This window comes from Diceros bicornis, chromosome 2 (assembly GCF_020826845.1).
Source record: "Diceros bicornis minor isolate mBicDic1 chromosome 2, mDicBic1.mat.cur, whole genome shotgun sequence".
NCBI lineage: Eukaryota > Metazoa > Chordata > Mammalia > Perissodactyla > Rhinocerotidae > Diceros > Diceros bicornis.
In genome coordinates this window covers 39,059,101-39,084,311 of record NC_080741.1, presented here as the reverse complement: position 1 = coordinate 39,084,311, position 25,211 = coordinate 39,059,101, and the positions used below count along the sequence as shown (strand labels likewise).

The 25,211-nt window shown below is 38.7% G+C and overlaps 1 protein-coding gene across 14 annotated transcripts in view; it reads right to left on the bottom strand.

The window, feature by feature from the left end:
- Positions 1-25,211, bottom strand: part of ARPP21 (cAMP regulated phosphoprotein 21) — a 110,196-nt gene that overhangs the window by 6,418 nt on the left and 78,567 nt on the right. The window lies entirely within an intron of this gene.

Below are 25,211 nucleotides of genomic sequence, written 5' to 3'. Positions count from 1 at the left end.
ACTCTTTTTACAAAAAAGACAACTCTGACTTCGAGAGATGTAGGAAATTGTCAAGGCCACACAGCTGGTAGGAAGGAAAGTTGGAATTTAAGTTGTGGGTTTCTGACTTTGGCATCCTTGCTTCTACTCACTAGATTGTAGTACTATTTATCATACATTCTTCCAACTCTCATACCTTAACACAATCCCTTTAGTGTGGTGGGTAGTTAATGTCCATTTATTACATTAATTGTTTCCTCAATAGTTAAAGCAATTGAGTAAAGAGGACAAGAGTTTTGATCCAGTTTGTTGAACAAGACCTTGCTAGTGTCAAAGAAAGAAAGAAAATCAAGAGCAAAGCATAATTGCCCTGTCAAAATCAACTCATACCACTCAAAAACTGTTTTAAAGGTTTATTACTCAGATAATTGAACACCAGACAGTCAGGTTAGAGTGGGGCGGGGGTTAGTCAAATGGATTCTAGTCCCTTCATTTATGTCATTAGTTTCTAATCAGCTGATACTATAGTTTTCAATTACTAGGACCATTTCAAATAATGGCTCTACTCACAAACTTTGAAGACTCTGTATATCTACTTTGGATTGTTTTCTCAAAATGATCTTAAAAAATAAGGTAAAAATAACTTATTTCTACATTAAATGTAACATCAGTTCAGTTATTTGACTTCTGGGCAACTGGTTACCCCTAGGAAAATCACTTGGCCTTTGGAAACAAAAATAGTATTCATAGTATTTGGAAGACAAAAATAGGCAGGAGAAAGAAGATACACAGGGATTCTGCAAAATGACCTGGGACATCAGACGAAGGCCTGGAGAACAAGCTCCTCAGGCCACTTGGAGAGGGTTGTACTTCCGGAGTTTATAGATAGCTATCATTACGCTTTCTAATTCTGTAAACAGTATGGATTGGTTCCCAAGCTTTACTTTGTTACTAGAGCACTGTCTCTAAGACACGGGGTCCTTTCTAGCTTCATCTACCTACAGCACGTTGGTGCTCAAGGTAGCCTTGGATGGGGAGAACAGATATGCAGCATGATATCATAATATCTCTATGGTTTCCTGAAAGAGTAACCGCCACCTTATGCTTCAGAGAGGTGGATTTGGGTAACAGATGCCCTTTACCTACCACCCTACCCTCATGTAAAGTGGAAGATGGCACCAATCTTCCAGAACCAGGAGTTCTTGGGCACTAAGGAAGGCATCTGGTTTCACTGACCTTTACAGACGGTGTTCTACTCATATATCTTCCAGGTGCTAAGTCCCAAGTGGACAATGTAGGCCAAGTGGAGTCAACCTTGAAAGCAAGGTGTGAATCTTTTGGAGCATTCTGCCTCTACGCCAACCTCTCAATTTATGTGAGCTAAAACCTTAAGTAAGACTTTTAAAATGAGAAAGTAGTATAGATTGAATTGGAAGACATTTTTTTTTAATCTTCAAACATGTCAAAAAATTAAGATATAGGATAAAAATACCTAACCTGGAAATCATAATCAGATACTGTCCTCTTCTTGTATATGAAGTAAAATAGCATAAAATGATCCTAAAAATTCAAAAAGGGGAGTACAAGAAATTGCTTTTCTTTTTTTCTTTTTTTGCTGTTGAAGCCAATTATGACTTTTTTCATCTTTGTGTAAATGTCTGCCTTCACCTTCTTTATTGGCAGTCTTTGCATCTATCCTCTTTCTTTTCTTTACCATTTATTATTCAGTGGTTTTAATTCCTTAGGAACCTGATTCAGAATGAGCCGCGGGGAGTCTGCACGGGAATGGAGGTAACGCAGTACATGTCCCCGTGAAGACCAGTCCATCCTAATGAATTTGAGGAAAGGTATGTCAGGCCCTAAGTGGAACCATGCTTCCTGAAGCAGTAGTTTTTCTTCGTACTTGCTCTTTTGCTCATTAGCTTTCATACCGCACAAGAGTGTAATTCTTAAAAGCCTCTTTACTGTCCCCTGAGAACATCCACGCATGGGTCATTTTCTAATGGCAGTACACATCAGATGAACCATCCTATTACTGCAAGCTCGGGGGCCTCTTCAGTGCAATTATACCATCCTGATCCATGTTATCGCAACTACAAAGCTGGTTTTCTTTCTCTCTTTCTTTTTTTTCTAAATCAGGGCAAACATAAGATACATTGTTAAATGACTAGAGGAATGGATCATGCACGGAATTTCAATGAATGCCTCTGAGGGAAGCCGGCATTGAATTCCATTTTAAATGGAAGAGGCTGTCATATTATTGAAGTAATTCTCTGAACTTTCCTGGCTCAGAGTGCTGTGCTGACAGCCAGAGAGCTTCAACAACCCAGAGGGAGAAAAGCTGCGTGAAAGACTCACAAATGTTTTACTTTCTTAATGAGGCTGTGTGGCTTAGAAGAAAATGTGGCATTCTTGCATTCTTGCACCTCTACCAGTGTTAATTATGAACATACTTAAAACCAGGCTTGGTGGCAGCAAACTGCTGCTGAAGCAACATCAGGAGCTCTTGCCCCAGACTAAGCTTGGGGCAAAGTCAAGACGGAGACGGTTCTAATAACTGTCTCCACAATAACATTCCCCCGATGCATGTTTTCATTGATGAATTGCTGTTGATCAGCTGGCAAGCACAGGATAATCATGAGGTCAAAAGTCACGAGGTCAACACTATTGTGATCAAATTACTGTCACTGTCACATAGCTACAGGGCGTAACCCGGACCTGACCAACTATTTTGAAAATAAGTGCCACGGTCGCAGATTCGAACTGTAGAAATCTACCTATCACAAGAAGAACAGGTACTTCATAGGCAACTGATGGTGAGTCAAAAGTGCTCTACGTAAGAAAGCATTATATGTTATTTTTCCAAGTAGTCAAAGATAACTATCTTCTTTTCTTCAATTCCAGACTGGCAGGGTTCTTATCCAAACAATATTGTAGTGGTAGATTTAACAATAATACTGCTTGATTGGTAGAGTATACTGGGAGGCAATGGCACTAATTTAGGGCAGAGACAATGAAGACATGAACTAAGGCAGGGGTAGTAGGACTGGAGAGAAAGCCACACTGGAGAGATATTCAGGATGTGAACTGTCAGAAACTGGCTTCTAGGAGTTTTAGTGGTATCATGTGTTTGGTGGACATGAGTATGGATTAATTGACCATACCACAATCATGAATATCAGTCATCCACTGGAAAACTGACTCTCTGAAAAACAAAAGCCCTAATTTGTAGTTCTTGCTGATTTCCCTGGTGTAAATATTCCCACCATGGCCAATTTCAAGCTACAAACAGCTGAACAACTAGCTGGCAAAATTCCTGATTTTTTTAACTGTTGTTCTTGAGAGCCCAGAATGAGACAGCTCACCACAGTGGCACACCACTGACCTAAATTCAATGTCAAGCAAACAAATTTTCAGTTCACTTAAATTTTGTTCCTTTTATCCCTCCTTTTCAAACTTATTTACTATTTGTACTTCGACATTTGGTGTAAGAATGACTCTAAGAGCCATTCACAGGGATTATGCAAGTGGTAGAGACAGGCCACAACAGAAACTTGTAGTACACTGAGATGGCACTAGGATAGAAGCATGTCTCAGACTCTAGGATCACTGAGGAGAGAGATTTACTTCTGATGTGAGTGGAAAAATGAGAAGCATGTAATAGAGGGCTTCCAGGAGATCATTTCAAACCTAGTATTTGAAGATGAGCAGGTGTTTGCTAATGGGGTGAGGTGAAGTGGGAATAATCAAGATAAAGGAGGTACAAACATAAGCACCAGTATGTGAAAAGTCCAGAGAATATGTTCAAGGATTCTAAGTATTTAGAGGTGGCAACAGGTTAGAAATGGAGAGAGGCAGTAGAGGAGGATAGTAAGGGAGCTGGGCACAAATCCTAGGGCCTTAAAAGCCATTTATGAAATTGGATCTTAATGTTGAAAGATTTAGAGTGCCATGCAAGGTTTATAAGCAGAACAATAAAATGGTGGACCCCCATTTCATTGAGATTCTTCAGAAGTCTCTTGGGGGTTGCATAACTGAAGGTGAGGAATCTACTGGGAGGCCATGGCAATAATCTAGGGCACAGACAATAAAGACATGAACTAAGGTAGAAGTAGTAAGGATGGAGAGAAGTGACACATCAGAGAGATACTTAGGATGTGAACTGTCAGAAACTGGCATCTATAAGCTGCAGGGAGGGGACGACAGAAAAGAAAAACCCAGGAATAAATCCCAAGTTCTGGTTAGGGTAAGGGAGTTGGCTGTAGTGCTTTAGCTATAATACAAGAAGAACAAGTACAGTCATGCATTGCTTAAAGATGGGGATACATTCTGAGAAATGTGTTCTTAGATATTTTTGTCATTGTGCGAACATCATAGAGTGTACTTATACAAACCTAGATGGTATAACCTACTACCCCTACTGCTAGGGTATATGGCACTAATCTTATGGGACCACCATCATATATGTGGTCCGTTGTTGGCCGAAACGTCGTTATGCGGTGCATGAGTGTAAAGGGAGATGATTAGTAAACACACGAGCAAAAGAGTTCTGGAGCTAGGCAACCTGTCTAAGCAAACAGCCTATCTTGGAAGTACAGATTTAGAAGTCATCAGGACATAGTGCTCTTGGGGAAAATATATTTATGAGTGGGTACAGATTGAGAAGACAATTAAGATGGAGCCCTAAGGCACACCATTATTCAAATATTGGTCTGAGAAAATGAAACTTAAATAGGAGAAGGAGGAATGGTAGGAAAATTAAGAGAAGAATCAGAAGAGAATGGTTTAAGGAAGAAAAGGGAGAGGAGTGTTTCAAGAAAGAAACATGACAATGACTAGAGCTGCACAACTACTCAAAAAGAGGAGAAAGTAGACCCTAAGTTCAAAAATATACTGTTGATCTTGACAAAAGCAAGACAGGGATGAGTAAAGCAGCCAGGTAGGAAGGAAAAGGAAAGGGATTCCTTTGAGAAGCCTGATAGTGAAACCACGTGCTGGGCAGAGAACTGAGCAGAGAGCTAGAGTGGGCTGGAGGGTAGAGGGGATTTTGTGCTTTTGTTTTTGTTGCTGTTTTAATATGAGATAAATGTAAAGGTTTTTATATTTTGGAAAAGGAAATGAAGAGGAAAAGATTAAAAATCTGGGAAAGGGTAAGAAAATCTATGAACCTGTCATGATTCACAGCACATTAAACATTAAGGGATGCCGACAACCAAGAAGGTTGGCACCGGAGTGACAGAGTCTGCATTTTCTCTCTGGACCATTTGATAGCTTTCAATGTCACCACCTCACTATTATATACCTCATTCCATCCAGCAGTAAAGTGTCCTGGGTCCTTCCTCTCTGCCAACTTGGTTGAAGACACAAGACAGCTCAGAGAGCTTATGAGGAGACACAACAAAAAGCTATAACATAATTTTGGGGAGGCAACAGAAGCTACCCAATATAATTTCTGACAAGAATCTGAAAGAAAAAGGCTCTTATTTATTTTATAAATATGAGTGGTGTTTTTCAATCCACATGGAATTGCAATCACTGAAGGAAGTCTTGATTAGAGATGAGTGAGAAGCTCATGGTCCCACAAACTCTCCATTCAAAATTAATTGACAGGATCCAATGATACGACGGCATGCTCTATATTACCTACTGAAGTAGACAATCAAATAAAATTTCCACGAAGAAACTGAAATAAGCATCAGTAAGATGTTTTCTATTACATCGTGGACATATATTCTTTGAACATATACATGCAACATACCAAGTGTTAATGTTTTCAGGTTTTAATTTATTCTGATTTTTCCTTAAAGTGCAGGTAGATATAATCAGTTTTGAATTTCAGGATGCCAAAAAAGTTAAAAGGTCAACTTGTTTACATTTCATTACAACTCAGGAGTGATTGAGTGATTCTAGATTGTATAATGTATAGCTCAAAAAAAACCAAAACCAAAACCAAAAAAACAAAAAACCCACAACTGAGCTTGGCATAAATTTATGTATTCTACCTATAACCAATGGTTTTCAAGGAGAACATGGGAATAAACATTTGTAAAGTTCTCCTTATAGTTAGAGTTTGGGAAACATGATTTCTAATTCTCTGTTATTCTGTCTCTTCCTCAATATTCCAACAGATGACCCCAAAGTAAAGCCTCTGGGCAACAGATGATGTCACAACTCCAAGCAGCAATAAAGAGATACTTTCTGTTCATCTACATAATCAACTTATTGATTATCCTTGGTAACAGCAATAAGAAATATCTTTAATCTCACTGTGTGGGGAATTGGTATTTAAAAGTGTTGTTTTCACCTGGATTGAGACTCCAATCAAAAGTCTTGGGGCTTATCTACACAAATATACATGAGCCTATCTTTTCAGCTGGCTGGTATTGGAGGCTATGGTCAACACTCAAATCTGATTTCACAATAATTAAAGTGAAAATGAAATTGAAGGAAATATTGTCTGTCCTGAAGACTCTTTCAATCATCCCTCTACGGCAGGCTGTCTCCACCAAGATAGAGCAGTTTTATTTTTTTAATGGTTTGCTCCAGGGTAGGAAAAGAAACGATTCAGATCATTCACTTGTTAACTCTTCCCTTCAACCCAAGGCTTTCAAGGGTAATACTCACATTTTACCATGGTTAACTCTTTATAAGCACCCAAACGGAGCATGAGCATTTTAAGATAGTCACAACCTTTGTTGCCTGAGGTTTCCTTCAAGGCCTCAGAGGAGCTCCCCCACACGGCACTGCCAGCTCTCTAAACCTTTAGGCAGAGGGGGCCCTCTGGGCCAACTGTCTTCAGTGTAACGAGAGGATGCAAACACACTGGGTCTAAGAGAGCCCTGAAGAGGCCTCAAGTTCTAGCCTTGGCAGGACATCAGGCTACTCTTAGAAGGACCTCTGAGAGAGTGCTTTACTGGGCCATCCTTACCCAGGGAGGTTTGCATGCTGGCATTTCAGAGCTTTGGATTATCACTATTTGCCACTCAATCCTGCCTCATCATCTTGTCTCCAGCTCTCCATCTTGTCTTCCCTACACAGCTGGAACTCTTTTCCCTGGGTCAATGGTTCTCAGCCTTAGCCTGTTTCTGAACAACTAGGAAGGCTAGTTAAAACACAAATTTCTGGGCTCTGGAGGTTCTGATTTAGTAGGTTTGGGTTGGGACCTAAGAATCTGAATTTCCAACAAGTTTCCAAGTGATGCTGATGCTGCTGGTCTGGGGACTACACTTTGAGAATCACTGCTGGGCTTTGGCTCTCAAATAAATACTTTTATCTTGAATTTCTATTGTTTCACCCACTCATTATTTTTCCCCTCATAGAATGGGTGATGAGATCTGGCAAATCATACTCTGTATGAGGCCCTCTCTCTTCTTTGACTTCATTTACCTTATCTGTAAAATGGGGACAATCTTTTTCTCGAGTAGTGTTGGGATGGGCTAAGATCCCTCTTGTAAGATACATCCCAGTGATTGAGCACCTGGCAATGGCCAATATGTGGACTGCCCTTACTTTGTTTTTCGCACTTTCCAGCTTGTATGGACTTGAATTATATTTTATTACTTATTTAGATCCTGCTTTCCAGGTAGATTACAATCCTCTGGAAAAGGAAGTCTATCTTATATATCTCTGCCTAGCCCCTTCTTCTACATTCAGCACCTCAAGAACATTTATTGACGATGTTGATAAAGAAACTGCCTTTATTGCACTCACCCTACAAGAATCCTGCAATATTACGTAACAGAAAATAAGCCAACAAACAAAGACCTGAAGGAAAAGAATGAAGAAGCAATGTACTAAGAACAGAGAGCCCAAAGCCTTGCCAATGCATGAGGGGTGGCAGAAGGGAAAGCATTTATTACCATCATAGCAGAACAAAGAAAACTCTGACCAGATGTCAACTGCTTTCTCTTATCCCCTTTGCCTCTGGAAAAAAGAAGCTCTTGCTAAGAGCCAATCAAGAAAGCACAGCACAGTTTTCTAATTCCACCTCTTGCCGTTGGCATGGGGGCAGGGATAGGTCCAAAGAAGGAAAGGAGGAGGAAATAGAGGAAAGAGATGAAAAAAGGGAATGGGAAAGGGAAGGAAAAATGATCCACTCAAATGATTCATCTGAAGAGATATTAATAAAGAGAGCATTGCCCAAATGAGTAGGCAAGTTAATGGACCCACAAGTGAGGGAGGCACCCAGAGCCTAATAACAGTGGGGAACTGTTTTCTTCCTTCACCTGAAGGTCTTAAGAGAGGAGCCAGTGTTACCAGAAGCCACTAAGAGCTGAAGAGGCCATCTGGAGAACCAACTGTGTCCCAAGGCAGGAAGGAAGGGCTGAAGAGATTCTGATCTCTCTGTCTCTGCCTTCTGATCTCTAGCTGCTGATGCCTTCCACTACCACCTTCCAAAACCCACCTGGAAGCCACAGGGCAAAGGAACCTGAGAAATACAGTCTGCAGGGTCAGAAGAGGAGGACAGAGAATGGCTATGTGATGGGAAGAGAGGCCAGCAGAACACCCAGCACACTCCTTCCCTTCAAAGATTACAAGGAATGCATTCCTGTCAGGCAGCATTTCCCAAGCTACTGAGTCAACCTGCTCAAATGAAGATTTTAAAAGAGTTGGATAATGATTTTAGCAGAGTATTGTCTCTTGGTTTCATAGATCTTTTTTTCCCCTCAGAAATTATCCTTTTTAACACCTGATAATGTGTCAGACTACGCACTTAGCATGACTGCTTTGGCAATTAAGTAAATGTTAACTCTCAAATTTATATGTCATTAGATATTAGGGTAGAATATTTGACTCTTTGCCCTAATGCTTGCCTTTCCATTTTGAGGAAATGGCAACGTTTGTAGGGAATTGATAATAACTTAGGAAGTACTATTAAGTAATGTTACTGTTTAAATATCCTGTAGGGCAAAGAAAAAGAAGTTAAATTATGATTCAACTCAAGCACTACTACTCATTCTGTTGAATTTGACATTTTCCTTCACTGGCTGCAGAACCAGATGGCTGAGATCAAATGGATAACAATGGGCGAAGAATATTTCCGGGGAAATGAAAATGAAAAAAGCAATATCTAGTTTGTTTCTACAATGACCCTAACTGATCCTTGCAATCCTCAAGCATATTTGGTTTAGATGATGCTCTGCTGTAAATTAGTCTGAAGTTTAGTATATTTAGCCATAATGTTTTCAAATATTTAAAACAACTATCAGCAAAATGAAATAGTATGAAGGAATACTTAAAAGAGACTTTAAGTAAGTGTTCTGGTGTTAAATCTAAGGAGTTTCTGCTTCTTAATGGAAAAATCATGGGTTCTGTAATCAGACAGACCAAGGACAAAATACTAGCTATTCCACGCAGTGGCTCTGTGTGTAGGGAAAGTTATCTAAAGTCTTTGAGCTTTGTTTTGCTTGCCTATTAACTGGAGGCTAATAATTCCCAACTTCCCAGGGCTTTTGTGAAGGTCAAGTAGATATTGGGTAACGTGACTAACACGTTCTTCAGCATGTGGCATTTACTGCATGGTAGTCAGCATTTGTTTCCACTAAATGGTGCTCTGTAAATGGGAGTGTTTTCACTCTCTCCAGAATTGTACCTTAAATGAAAAACAAACTGGGTGTTGATAACAGTACCAGGATGGACTCCACCTGCCAAAAAAAAAAAAAACAAAAACATCCTGGAACTGCTCCTTCTAGCTGAGAATGTTCAGGCTTCAGCACCCCAAATTTCCTATGAGCTAAGGCACAGACATTAAGTGCAATCCACATGGATGCAACCACGGGTTATGCAATGATTGTGCTCTTCTGTCCTTGGATTACGTGGAAAGTATAATCTCTAGCAGCAAAAAGCAGCTCAGAACATGAAGCACAAGTATAGCAGGGAGTGGAAAAGGCAAGCTGCTCATAACTGGGGAGCAGATGTCCAGGGAGGAATCATTTGGAAAGGTACGTGAGCCCAGACTCCAAGCACTGGCGGAACACTGATTTCTAGGTTGTAATTTTACGACAGCCAGGGAGCTGTGTTCTTTAGTTAGAGGCTCTACCCCATGTTTTTCACGAAAGACTCAGAGAAATGTGAGGCCTCCGTTTGTTCCCATATAAGACACAAACCCAGTTCCCCCCTGTTTCCTGTCTCCTAATCTATGCTTGTACATAGACTCCTCCTGATCAGAGTACACAGGAAAAGAAGAGCTCCCCTTCGTCTAAAGCTGTCTCAGAGCAAAAGAGTGCTGAGTGCACCCTGGGTTCAAGCAGGCGCCTTTCAATCTTTTTTGGGTGACTTATTCAACAGAGCCCCCTGTCATCACATCAAAGATAAGACAAAGCAGTGGTCCCCTCCTCTGTTTCCCCTGGCTGGCTGCTCTCACTAAGGGCCTGTCTCCTAACTTGTTAAACTATACAACAGTTCCCAGCACTTAGAACCCCTGAGATCCTTGCAGAGAGACAGAGAATCTTCCACTTTATGAATATTTCTGACCTAACCATTTGGTACTATTTTTTGTGCTAGATGATTAAGCAAGTGATTTTTAAGAAAAAAGTATATTTTCTATTAATAGATTGTTGATTATAATATAGTATTTTTTCAAATGTAATATTTAATAATATTCATGACCAATTTGGGCCAATATGGACCAATTTTACCTTTTCCCATTTAACAAGTGACACATGATGTTTCATTTGCTTTCTATTTTAACTGAGAAAAAAAAAATCATGATTTGTCAACAAATATCTTTTGAAATGTTGGGCTTGGGGACCAAATGAATAAGAAAATGGACATTGAAGTTCAAGACATGTTAAAGTACCAAAATAGATTAAAAAAATGCTTTTTAACTTATTTGGACATGTTGCACTTTATGCATTAAAAATCAACTGGCTGGTTTTGATAATTTTTGTGTTTTGTTTCTAGGTGATGAGATAAGACAAAAGGATTCATGCTGTTCACTGCAAGCACTTATCCACAGAAAACACATTGTAGATCATAGATAGCCTTTATTCTTTCTAAACAAAAAGCCAAATTAGATACAATGTCACTATTTTCCCTTTTAAACTTTGTAATGTATTTATTTATTTTTAATCACTAGTTTTTATTTACTATACATTGTCCAAAGAGGCACAAAATGAAGATTAAAATCTACTTCCCTCACTTCCAACTTTTAAAAAAAAAAAATGGAGGCAAATTTTACAGTTATATATAGGGTGACCAATGCATCTATTAATGTCTGTTGCTCTAGTGTAATTATTAACAGCCTTCCTTTTCATTCTCAAATGTGTATGGGTTCAGATGATAAACTGTACAGTTACCATATATATGTACGTACATGGTAACTGGGCACTATACATATATACACACACACACAGATACATACACATACATACACACATTTACACATACAGATATACACACACGTGTGCTTTTGCATGTGTATGCATATGTGTGTATATATATATATACGTAAATATACTTTTTTATGAATATAGTGAAGATCTTATTGGAATTAATTTTGAGAAATGTTACTCTTTTTGTGCTCCTCATAAATTGCATTGCAACATTTGTTGTCCTTTCTCTTCCTATCTTTAACCAATGGTGCATTAGACATATAAGTTAAACAACGTATGCCTTAGAATTTAAACTATTTAAAGCAGGTTGGCAGATAATTGGGTTCAAAACAGTGCCAAAGGAATGAGTGACTAAGTCATGGCATGCTCTCTCTTCCAATCTCTACTAACGGCCTCCCACTTGCATCTTTAGAATTCTTTTTTTTGGGGGGGGGGGAGAGATAGAGCGGTTATGTTAATTTGATGTATTAATCTTCTTTAAATTGACACATTTACTGTTTTTAACAGCAGGAACTCCCAGACCCTCTTAAGTCCATGGTTTGGGAATTGCTGCTTAATTTTCTCACTAATCTTTGAAATGAGGAGAACCGGGCAATAAAACAACAGGAACCACTGAGAAAGTTTATTGGTCAAGGGCACCGACCATTTAACAATTATACTGGAGTATGGATCACACTGAAAATTTGTTGACAGTCTTGAACTCTTTTTCTAGTCAGTTGTACCTGGGCACATACAAAAAACATTTTGCCTAAAATTTCCCTGGTTTCAGGAACTCAAGAAACCCAGTCACAAAATTCAGAATTTAAAATTCCTGATCTAGCAGGAGAGATGGGCAATTCTCATTCTTGATCATTCAAATAGAACTCAATTTCAACGGAGTCCACTTCTCAATATACTCCTCCAGCAAATTATAAGTATTAAAAAGGAGTGGAAGGGAGGGAGAGAGGCTTGAGGAATTCACAAGGAATAAATTTGCATTGATGAAGAGCAATTTAACGTCACTTAGACAAGTTCAGGCATCTCTGACTGATCCAAGAGAGACTACCAACAGAAGTAAGACGCTCCTCTGAGAGGTCTTTGTGAATTGAATATGGAAAGGAAGTTGTCCTGATATGGACATCCCAAAGTATAAAGTATGTCATTTAAAATGCTTCTCATTTAGTAATATTTCCAGCCATGTTCTTTTTAAATTGCTTTTCTTAGGGGGAATCCTTTTTATTCTGTTATTAAATCGGTAAGCATGTGTTTGGGGGACATTCTCATCTCACTTCAGCTACATTCACAAGGTTAGGCTTTTGCACCTCGCCATCACTGTGACTAATGGCAAAGCCAGGATGCAGACACTATCTCACGAAAACGTTTGATTAAAATGGAGTCAGCAGAACCTCTGGATAAAAACATCAATTTAGCTGACGCTGTGCCTTCCTAATGCTGCCGGGGAACACAAAGCTACAAATGCCCATATGTAAATCAATGTAGCCAAAGATGCAGCAGAGCACAATAATTAGTTTCATTATTAACTTACTAAAAAACACATAGAGCTGTTTCCTTTGAGAATAAAATTTTAATGAAGGAAAGTTGGTATTTCAGCAGGTGAGGGCCGTTGGAAAGTTTATATGATGAAACTTCATGACTGGTAACTCCTAAGCGGCCTGGCATTATTAACAAGATCATGATGAAGGACATAGTTGAGCAGTTTAAAAATAGATGATTACAACTGCTTTATCTAGGTATGAAAGAGCTGCTATTTGATATCTAATACCCATGACTGTACTTCTAATGATGTCTCAGTGGATGCAAATATCTCATAAAACACTTCTTTGGGAGGAAGCAAAGATGATTACTGTTTTATTCTGTAGGCACAAATTGTCAAGTCATGAGAGGCAGTATATTATAGTAAAGACTCAGCTTTGGGAGACACACTCCTTGTGCATCCTAGGGCAGTTACTTTCCCTTGCCAAACCTCTGTTTCCATCATCCATAGAATGGGGAAGGTGGTACAATTTTTTTTTCTTTGTGAGGAAGATCAGCCCTGAGCTAACATCTGTCGCCAATCCTCCTCTTTTTGCTGAGGAAGACTGGCCCCGGGCTAACATCCATGCCCATCTTCCTCCACTTTATATGGGACCCCACCACAGCATGGCTTGACAAGCAGTGCATCCATGCGTGCCTGGGATCCGAACCCTGGGACGCCGCAGCGGAGTGCGAGCACTTAACCACTACGCCACTGGGCCGGCCCAAGAAGGTGGTACAATTGATGATAGCAATCGTATTGGATTGGGGTGAGGATTAAGTGGTATAACACCTGTAAGCACAGTGTTTGGCATGCAGCAAGCACTCAAGTTGCTCTTATTTATAACTTTAAAAAATGACTTGAAGTTAGAAATTCACTTGCTAGGAGTACACCACCCCCAGGATTTGCCCCAAAGGCATCACACCCTGATAATATGCTTTATCCTTGAGATGATGTACTTTTTACTCACTTTTCAAGACCCAGTTTTGAGTCCTATGAATAATAGGAAACTCAATGCTTAGGCTGAAGATATGGCTAAGAAAGCCATTTTTTAAAGTACAAAATCCTTTTTATCTCACTTCAGTAAAAAGTAAAATATCTATGAGGAACAGCCCACTGTAGGCAAAAATAATTGCAATCTAATAATGCCAGGCTCTGTTACAGAAGTGCAATTCCAGAAGAGCAGCTGATCCGGGCTCCGGCTTGCACCCTGCACTGGGAGGCTGACATCAATACATCGACCCAGGCAAAGCTGGTGCAGTTGTTCTCAGGCATCCAAGGCCCTTTAATTTATCTGCAGCTAACAAATCTGTGATCACCACACAGATGATTGCCCAAAATAAAGTGGAATAAAAAGAGAGGAGGATTATATCTTGTAGAGGGAAATTCACTGGACCGGAAAGAAAACAGGTTGGCTTTGAAAAAGGCATAATGGAAATGTGATAGAGAATCTGAGACTGTGGGGACCACCCAGGAGGATGCTGCCTCACCTCTGAATGCAGAACACATACCCCATCTCTGACACAAGGATTGCTGTACCGATCCCTGACCAACTGTTTGGCAAGCTGAACTTCAGCTCACAACTTTTACTCAGCTGTATGGCTCTGAGAGACTTAACCATCCTTAGCCTTAGTTTCTTCACCATCAATATGACTGCAAAGCCAGAATCCTGAGTTAAATTGAATCTAAGATCTCTTCGAACACTCTAAAATTTAAACAAGATTGCTTTATTAATTAATTTACAATTAATTTACTTAATGCACAATTAAGTAAATAATTATTCTGACACAAACTTTTTAAGGTCTGGAAGATGTTTCCCATTTAAATATCCTTTTTGCCCCACTCCCAAGAATAGCTGATACTGATACTGGGCACTTCGACAGATGCCCCCAAATACTTCAAATTAAACTTGTCAAATTCATCAAAGGTTACAGTTCTGACTGGGTGCAATAACCAGCTGCAACCAAAATTAGAACTTCAATAGCTTCAAAGAACAGCTACATTTGCTACTTAAAAAGGTTCTATTGAGCCTGAACCAAATCTGATATTAAGTTTGTTAAAAAAAAAAAGAAGATGAATCCTGCCTGATATGAATTGAACTTGAATGGAGTCTGTTCAAGTCAGTCTGTATCAATATCTTTTGGGAGAAAACAAACAAACCAAAAATACCCTCTTGGTCTGAACAGAGTATAGTCCAAAAGGCCTTTAAAAATATTTTGTTAACTTATATGACTATGCAATACTTTTAAAAGTCACTTTTCTTCTTCTTAACTACAATCCCCTTAAGAGAATGCTGTGTTATCTTTCTCCTTGTTCCCACTTTGCTTACTTCATACCCTACACACAGTTACAATGCCTGCACACAGTAGATGCTTAATAAATGTATCATTATTATTGAGTGAATGTTGATAGATAAAACAGCATTACTGCCTGATGTTAGGTAACATTTCATCTAGACATCTTGTTTCTAAACAGTAGAACCCAGAGGCCAACAAGTAAAACAGGCAACAGACACCAGTGTGCACATGGACCAGGGAAACCTATCGAAAGTCCAGCTGGGAAGAACTGTGATCCCCAACTCTTCTGACTTGCTATCTGGCCAACTGTGACTAGCTCCAAGCAAGAGGCAGTTTCCAACAAAAGTAAGAGAAAGGAAATTCTCTCCCAATGGAGCCTCGAGTCACACAGAGATAAACACTGTGGATTTGGGCAAAGTGCATGACTCACTATACCTCAGTTTCTTAGGTGAAAAACGAGAGTACTTGATGATTACTCCAGCTCCAACAATTCATCACCTTAATGTGCCAATATCGACAGGCATTCTCCTGCTTTACTTTAAAAATCCTGGTTCTTTATTAATGATTAATTAGTTCTGTTTGTCACACCAAACAGCCTTTCACTGACCAAAATAATGTACAGTCAGCCCTCCGTATCCATGGTTTTCGCATCTGCTGATTCAACAACCGAGGATCATGTATGTACTATGTTTATGGTCTGCAGTTGGTTGAATCCGAGGATGCGGAACCTGAGGATATGGAGGGCCAAGACTAAGGGATTTGAGCATCTGAGGGGTATCCTCGGGGGTCCTGGAACCAATTCCCCACCCCCTCCACCAACTCCCCACCCCCCATACCAAGGGATGACTGTGTTGGTCATATCCTCCCCGTTGTTACAGAAAACACATCAAGGACACAAACTCTCTATTAGAGCATAAAGAATTGTGGCATGGGAATCCAGTCAGCTGGCTACTGTTCATGATTTTATTATTTTATGTTTCATTCTTCTGCAGGGTATCTACCATGCTCAAAAATGATGCCCAATAACTGTGGCACCAACGAAAGCCGGCGAAATCACTGCCCACCAGTGAAAACTCATAATCAAGTATGTTTAACTTTTGAAGGCTGGGTGTTGTCCAGGCCATTCTTCAAGAGTCTTCTAAAAATGTGGCAGCAATTCCACCACAAACAGTAAATGCTCTTAGTGGTAAAAAGAACCACATGCTATTTCAGAATGCTCTGTCCCTAAATCATCGAGATAAAAGGCTACAATTCCAAGAGTAGAGGCAGCTTGAGTTATAAAAGAATCAAATTGTTCCCTAGGCTAAGACTGCCGAACCATTTTACTAATCTTACTAACATACAACCTTAAAGAAACTACCGTTGGTAGAACCAAGCTCTTTGCTCTTTCCTAGGCCAAGCTGGTAAAAAGAAATGAGTGAAAGGAATAATTTTAGACATCCCAAAGACTAAAGATGCTCCTTCTTTAAGAGATTTTAGAAGCCCAATCTGGGGCTATGCTGGGAAGAAGAACATCATAAAAAACAAGTTTGTTTTGAATCCCAGAGACAACAAAAAAGAAGCATATTTCAGATGAGTATTTTGCAGTCCATAAATGGTTAAGATGCTTTCTAGTTGCCTTTAGATGTTCACTGATGTAACGGGTTCCATTAACTATGACAACATAGCACGTTTAAGTAGTGAGTCGCTACTTAAGAGATTTCACTGTCTCTTCTTAATGGGCTCACACTCCACACTCCCACAGTTGTACACCTTTTATTTTTGTAGTCAGGGGTAAGCTTTTGTCAATTTCCAAGCCAAACCACCATATGCCCTTCTAAGCAACACCTCTACTCCCACACTACTTTTCCATCAAATCGCCTTTTTTGTTTCTTGTCCAGGTAGTATGGCTTTGGCTACAGAAATATATACTTTTCTAGGCAGGTAACAAAGAACGTTTGCCCCAAATTATCATCAAAGGGGCCTGGATGGATGGATGGATGGATGGATGGATGGATGGATGGAGATCGTCCTAGCACAATCAGCCTAAGACTACCAAGAATAAAACTGGAATCTGACAAATTACAACTTGTTGCAATGAGGGAGGCCACACAACAGAGGAACTATGGGATGTCTCACCAACAAAGGACAGAGGAAAATACAGAGTTTTCATAGGGAGGTTTAGATGGCATTTAAATGACACAGAGTTTTAATAGCTTTAAAGCAAAGCAGTGCTGAGTCAAGGAGTCAATATCCCATCTGAACTCTGTAGTGGACTCAGAGGCCTATCTCCTTTGGAACCTAACTCCTTTGGAAACTCGAGATGTCTAGAAACACCAATCTGAAATGCTACACATGAGATGTAAACTGAGACTGCTTCTCTACCTCACAGTGACTTAGGTCTTCCAGGTAGGAGTGAGAAATTTTATTCTTAACTGATATAACTTCAAACAGCAAAGTCTGATAGTCCATAATTGAAGAAGACAAGACTTCTTAGTGAATAGAGAGCAGTAGTCACTCAAATCAGGGGGTACTGTGACACTGCACAGCTCCAATGTGTGCTTAGGAGACGTGTTTCTTCTTAATATTGCTCCTGCTGTTACCTGTCTCTGTTATTCCAGCCCGACGCATGGCTGCACAGATTTTTACTTTCTCAGTCTGAGTTAATTTTTATTTTCTCAAGATATAGATATATAATCATATAGAAATAAAGATTAGTAAGATAGAGAGAAAGACAGAGTGTGTAATTTCTTCAAGGATTATCGATAATCATTTCCCTTTACCTTCCACCTAGGCTTAACATGGGTTGATACCCCAAAGGAGAAATTCCTTTATTCTAGCCCTTTCTCATTTCCAAAACATTCCTAATTCTTTAGGAAACTATGCCTTTAAAATGAACTTAGGATATTGAAAAATATCACGTCAATATTTAAAAAACACAGTGACAATAAATTGCCAGCATTTAATGATAAAATAATTATGGTAATAATACTGTAATAATTTAGAAAAGAATGCAAGTGGTCTTTCAGTGAAAAAACAAATAAATGAGAGTGAGTCATGCTCAATTAAGCAATCTAAAAAATGTAAAACTCAGCATGCAGAAATGGAATTTTTAGTAAAAAGCAAATTTGTGAATGGAATTTCATATAGAAACATTGACAATTGAGTTTCCAAACAGTCATCCATGAAGCCATGCTATTTTTTATTGTATAGCTCTTTTCTTCAAAGATATACTGCTATTAAAATGAATATTACTATAAACCAACTATCAGTTGTTTTTCTTTTTTAAATGGCTATTTATAAAATAGTGGTAGTCCCATATTTAGTTTTCTAGAAAAGGAATCACTACTATCTCAGCATTTGGCAATGTCCCATATTTTTGAAAATGAGTAAATCTTTCAAAAATGATAGTTCTCCTTCCACTTAAACTGTTTGGAGCAGAATTTGCCAACTGAATCCATTCTGGGGAACAGGACACCAGTTCCCTTTGATGGACTCAAAAAGAGAAGGGAAGGAATGAGGGCTTGGGGAAAAGAGAAAATAGGAAGGAAAGAGGCAAAAATTTTCCTACTTAAAACAGTCGAGAATTTGAGTCCCATCTACCCTCGTCCTCTTCATCCTTTACCACACACACACAGAGGAATGCTTGGGGTATGAGCTTGGAGCTAGGGAGGGTTTGCCCAGGTTAGACATCAGAGAGGCAAGGAGATGGTTGGTGGCACCAGAAATTGTATAAGAGTAATGAGGAGATGAAAATCATGCAGTGCATCCTGATTAAACTGAGGATGATGGGAGAGTTATGATGCTGACTTGAACACTAATGTGTAAGGATTGTTTAAGGGGTAGGATGGGACCACTACTTAGAGATTGGGAAACACTGGTTTAGAGATCCTGTAATCAGGCACAAAGAAGGGGTTTACAAAGTTCTTAATAATAGCCAGGGGATAGTTTGATATAAAAATAAACAGCATTGCAAACTTCAAGAAACGGGTGGACAAATCTAAAATTCCATGACAGGACATATAAGTTCCCTCTTGATAAGACAGGCAGAAAGAATTAAAGCTAATTCAAATATTGTAATGTACATGAGAAAACACTTGGCTTTGGAACAAATAAGTTAGTTTCTAACTATAAAACCTGGCTTCTTTATAGACGTTGTTTTCTCTGCTTGGAGTGAACTATTGAGGCAATTACCAACAAAAGTGTTTTCTTATCGTGTAAGAACTGTTGGCAAATTAGTTTATAAATATTTAGCAGTTTTTCAGTCAAGCCAATTAAAAAAGAACACACTTTATTGTCCATCATACTGAATAGAGTCCTGAAAGAGTATTAAAATTAGATTATGCTTTCCTCATTGGGAAGGTCAGATATAATATTGTTATGTAATACATTTTCTCTCCCAGGAGTTTAAAGAGTTCAGATCAGGTTTGAATTCGGGTTTGGATGCTGTGAAATAAAGGAGAAATTGGAAGTTAGTCCCAGAGATCACACTGGGCAAAAATTTAATTCTGCAGCCTGATTTATTGGAATAGCTGTCTACATAGTCGTCAATAGAGATGGATATTTGTTCAACATCAGGTTTCTCCATCTCGTGCACGGCGGACCCAACAGGAACCTTTTGTGCTTAGGTCTGTTTCTTTGCGGACTGGTTTCACTGAGACACTGGGCCAGTAAAGAGCTAAATAAAGTTTAACCCCAGGTGCAAGCATTTAATGCCCACATCATTGTAGTAATAATGAATAAATAAATTGTTACTATAAAATAAGTAGGATAAAAAGTGCCCCATTTCTTGGTGAGCTTGCACAATTTCCTGGGAATACTTCCTTGTATCTTAAAAAAATATATATGTATATGTGTGTGTGTATATAGAGATATATATATCTATATACACACATAAAATAAGCTTCCTAATTTTATTTTAGGAAATGGGTTGTGATGCATTACAATTTACACAAATAAGAGTCTTGGAGAGCATTGCGTCTATAAAGCATGAAGATAACTTATTCTGCTAATGATAAAACTGCTTACAGTGGCAGCTGTGATTTATTGAAGCAATTCAAATACATTTGGAAAGTATATTAGCTTTGCCTCTGCCCACAAAGGGCGCATTTGAGCAGGGCAGGACACTCCAGTGATAAATTACAGACCAGATTCAAGTGAAGGCAATTGGCACATCAACTGCCTAAAGGCTCCAAATTATAGCAAGGATGTGCTTTCCATGCTAATCCCTCACATGCACTGGCATCTAGGATAGGCGAAGAAACAAATTAGCGCCTGATTGTTTTTTTGTGTGATAGTGCTTAAAAAAAAACAACAGTGCTTCTCTTGTTTTCATCAATAAAGAAACTGGCACCACCATACTGCATTCAACATTACCTTAAGCATGTGTGCCATTAAAATTACAGCTGGTGGAGATTTACAAATTGGTTCCAGAATGGCACTTGGCAGAGCCATGTGCCTACGTTTTACCAAAGAATCCAAAATGTCCAGTTTCTTCTTTAAAGAATAAAAACATGACTCTAGCTGTGTGACAGGTATTTACATCCCAGAAAGTTAAATTTCTAATGGCAGATCACTGAACGGAACATTTAACTGCACTGGCTGTTAGATACTCCCCGTAAGTAGAAAAGAGGTACCTTAGAATAGAAAGTCTTCAGAATCAGTGCACATTGCTTCTGCAGGCTCTGGGAGGTACCCAGAGCTACATTACTCACCAGTCATTGCTGTCTATGTATCAAACCCTTACTAAGTGCCAACAATTTAACTAAGCAAGTTCCTCTCATTACTGCATTTAATCCTTGATGAACAAGTCCTAGGATTATTTTCATTTTACAGATGAGAACACTGAGGCAGAGTGGTTAATTTGTCCAAGGTCACACAGCTAAAAAGGGCAGAGATTTGAAGCCAGGTAGTCTAACTCCTTAGTTCTTATTGGTAACCATTCCATTATATAGGATAAATTATTTATATGTAATAATTATTGAGGCCGATCTATTTAAAAGGATTAATTTTTATCTTTTCCTTCTTTCTCATTTTTGATCTCAGGAGGAGGAAACTACTTACGTTCCATTAATTTAATAAGCTTCTGAAAGCATTCTACTTTCATGTACATTTTCACGTCACCTCTTTGTTTCTCGGAATGGCTGAGCTTTGTTCCTTGGCAAGAAAGCACGCAAAATTGTATCCCAACTCTGCCCAACTGACAAGGAGGATTGCTGATCGATTTCAGCACACTGATGCTTCCCTTATGCAATAAACTGAAGGACCCAGGGCAAAAGAGAGGATCCGTTTGACTGCGTGTTACAGCATTTCTGTACTAAACCCCATGTTTTGGTTCTTAGCTAAGCTTCTTAGCTATCACTCGGAATCAATCTCAGACATGTTTCTAACAAGCTTTGTTATCACTCTCTCAACTCAAATCAGAGTGGAAGAAAAAAAAAATGAGGTCAAGGCAATCCTGCTTAGAATTTGACATTTTGACAGACATAAACCAGGAAAAAGAAGAGTAGACTTGGCATATTTAAGGTAAGAACAAACAACGTGATATTCAGTTTATATACTCTGTTTAGCAAGGTGGGAAAGTGAAATCATTTCTGCAAAATTTAAGTTCAATTACTTAAAAGGATAAGTTTTATTTTTTCAAAAATTTACCTAAATAGAATTTTCCTTGTCTTTCAGCAATGGTACATACATGAAACAATAATGTGTTTCTCATGGTTTTAAATTCTAATGTTGTGACTTTGTTTTTAATCAGTAGAACATAGAGAATTACTTCATATCCTGAGAAGTGAAGAGGTTTTGGAAATAATGACTGTTAAATTCCTTGCGATAACTCAATAGGTAATTAAAAATCCTCTATAGACTCTGTATAGCTATGCATATATATGTGTATATATACATATATAGAGAGAGATTCCTATCCCTCATATGCAAACAACAGAATTGTAATTTTTTAGTAAAAGTGGTAGACTTACATGTCTCTCTCCACAACCGTTTAGAAAAACAAGATGCATATAAGTGCAAATAGAAAACTAAAACCCCCACAAAACATTATCTAGGGTCCTCTTTTTCGTCTGTAATTCTGTTTTCTTACTGACCTCTTTTGTGACCAAAGAAAACTATGCTTGAGAGGGTCTCTTGGAATTAGGGCTGTAGGGGTGCCACTTTCTGAGTTCAATTCCTGACTTCCACCCACTATGCCCTAAGTCACTATCCCCTCACAAGGATGCACAGAGGAAAGCACACAAGGATTCAAATTTAACCTAGAAGGCCGGAGGCATAAATCAGCCCTTGGAGAGAAATAAAAGAATACATGGAGAAAAAAAAAACCCTGCTAAAATCTGTTGCCACACCACTTTATGTTGTTTACAATTGTTATATTGCTAGTGCAAGCTGTCAGCTTTTAAAATCAAAGCTAGGATATTAAAAGTAAACATTGCATAAAAAGCTATTATTTATCGTGCAAAAGTACGCATGTAATACTGCTATAATTTCCCTTGACAAATATATATCTAAGAGTTTTCAAGAGACTAAAACTATTATTTTTCATCATTCTTATTTTTTTTAGCTTACCAATAAAAGTTAAAATCTTTATGAGACTCTTCTATGGGATAAGGACAGACACTAACATTTAATTTCCTAAAACAAGATACATTTTTTATTATTTATTATTTATATATTAAATTTATTTATTATTAAATTTTTAAATTACATTTGTACTTTAGTCATCCTCATCAATTTAACCCCCTTTGAAAGTTATCTTTGGACTTCAAAATAATCATTAGCAAAATTTTACTGTTGGCCAACAATTTCTGAGCATTTCCACAAATATGAGAAGGTGATGAAAAATTTGGAAATGATACCACTTAGCATATGATTTCTGTACTGGAACTGTGGGACATCCCTACCTAGGCCTCTAAATTGCCACTAAAGTCAGTTGTGACTTCAAACTAAAGATTAACGTACTATATTCACTTCTGATCCTTAAAGGACTTGTGATTGCCACAAACAGAACTGCTGGGTTACCATTTTAGTGATTGTCCAAGCTCCATGTGGTCCCATGGGATCAGGTAATAGCTCTTTTCCTTAGTAGATATTCCAGAGTGAAAAGCATTGTGGGGAGGCAGCCATTACCCAACTGCTCACCCTTCATGAGGCACGTCAGTGAGAGATAGGTGGGTGTTACAAACACATCAACACTTTTAAACAACTTTAACAGATGCACAAACAGCAGTTCTAGGCAGTGCTCCACAGAATTTCAAGTCATAATATGGTGTTGAATCACTTATGAGTTATCCTAGGCTATGTAAGAATCCCACCTTCCACCAAGAATGTGGTTAGAAGAGAAATACCCAAGAGCCCAAGAGAGGCAGAAATGAGGCAAGTGGGAGAAATACTAATCAGAACCATTGGGGTCTTAATGCACCTAAAGTACGTCATTTAATAATATTAGAGAACTTCTGAGAGGTTTCCTCAATCCCAGCTGTATAATCATATTCTTAAAAAGACACACAGAACCACTCATCTTAGACCTATGTCCGGGGGGTTTGCCTCAACTATGTCTAATTGTGCTATATTTGTGTCTCCTACTGAGGCCTCTGATTCAGTTCTCCAGTGGTTATTTCAAAAGTCTGAAGCATCTCAGAGAACCTGTTCTGTCTGAGCATTAGAATCAGTAATATTTCATAAAAGAAGTCATTGAGGGACAGAGCAGAATTGACTCCTCCCCATTAGAATTGAGTAATCCTGGGAATGACAATGCTTTAGAGTTACTGTATAACTGTATCATGTTATTGTATAAAGAAGAAACGTCCATGAAGGCATGGAGGTCAAATGAGTAATTTATAAGTAACTTTGCCTTATAAGTCATCAAAAACGCTGGCCAGATGTCACTTTTTTCATGTCCCTTGCCTATATCTAACCACTCAGCAACCTCCTACTCTTAATCATCTCTGAACAACACATCCTTAAATACAGAGAAAGCAAACATTTGCTGTATCAGAGAGTATTCCTGACAACGTAGACACCTTTGAAAATGCAGAAGGAGATGTGCACCCAATTTAAACCTGATGGTATCCTGCCCACAAGGATTCTCTAGAACACAGGGAAGGAAATAAAAATCAGAAGAATTCTCAAAGTAGATTAGCTTTAGGCCAGTGGTTCTTAAATATTAATGGTATATTAATTGCTTGAGAATGCATTTTGGAAAAGCTGATCTGTCTGAGCATTAGAATCAGTTACAGCCAGTTAAAAAAAAAAAAAAAGCTTTTAAAGAGACTTGAGAAATGTACCCTCCCCACAAAAACTGAGTAATCCCTGGAGAGAAACGGTGCTTAGCCCTCAGCAATTCAGGAAAATCCAGTTATCTGCATTTTTTATAAGCTCCCTTTTTCATCCTAATGCCGGTGGAACATCTCTTGAGAAACAATGATTTAGGAACTATGAAAGTGCATTTTTCCCAGGGCTGATTTATATCACATCACCACCTTTCCTGAAGAAGAGTCTAATATCCACAGTTCAGTGACGGGATCTTTAAAGTCTTTAAAGTTTCAATTTGCTTTCACCATGCCTCCAAATTCTTCCAGGTACATAACATAATTCTAATAAATCAATGAAATTCATCTCAAGTCCCTTGAAGACCAGCAGACATCAAACTCCCAGCTGATTTATTTTTCTACTTCCTACTTCTGCTTCCACGGCTATTAGCTCCCCAAATAAAGCCATCTGTGGTGATTTCACAGAGGTTCTGGCTTCCCTGGAGACTCACACATCTCCCAAACCCAAAAGCGGCTGCTACAAATCTAGCAGAAAGAGCCAGATGGCAGTTGTTGCCGTACAAGTGCTGGCTGTCACCACCAGGCAAATGCACAGAATTCAAGTAGCCAGTCTTTGAGACAATAGCACAGACCCCGAGGGCCACCAGTGTAAACTGTAGCAGAAAGAGAGCTCCGGGGATGCTGAGAGCTGGCATTACTTATTCACATAATTTATAGTCAGTTACTGTCACCACAAACCAACAACAAACACAACAACAACAAAGGGGGAAAAAAGAAAAAGAAAAAACCTTTTGGTGTCTTTTTACTCTGTTTTTCACAATCTCTTGAATAAACC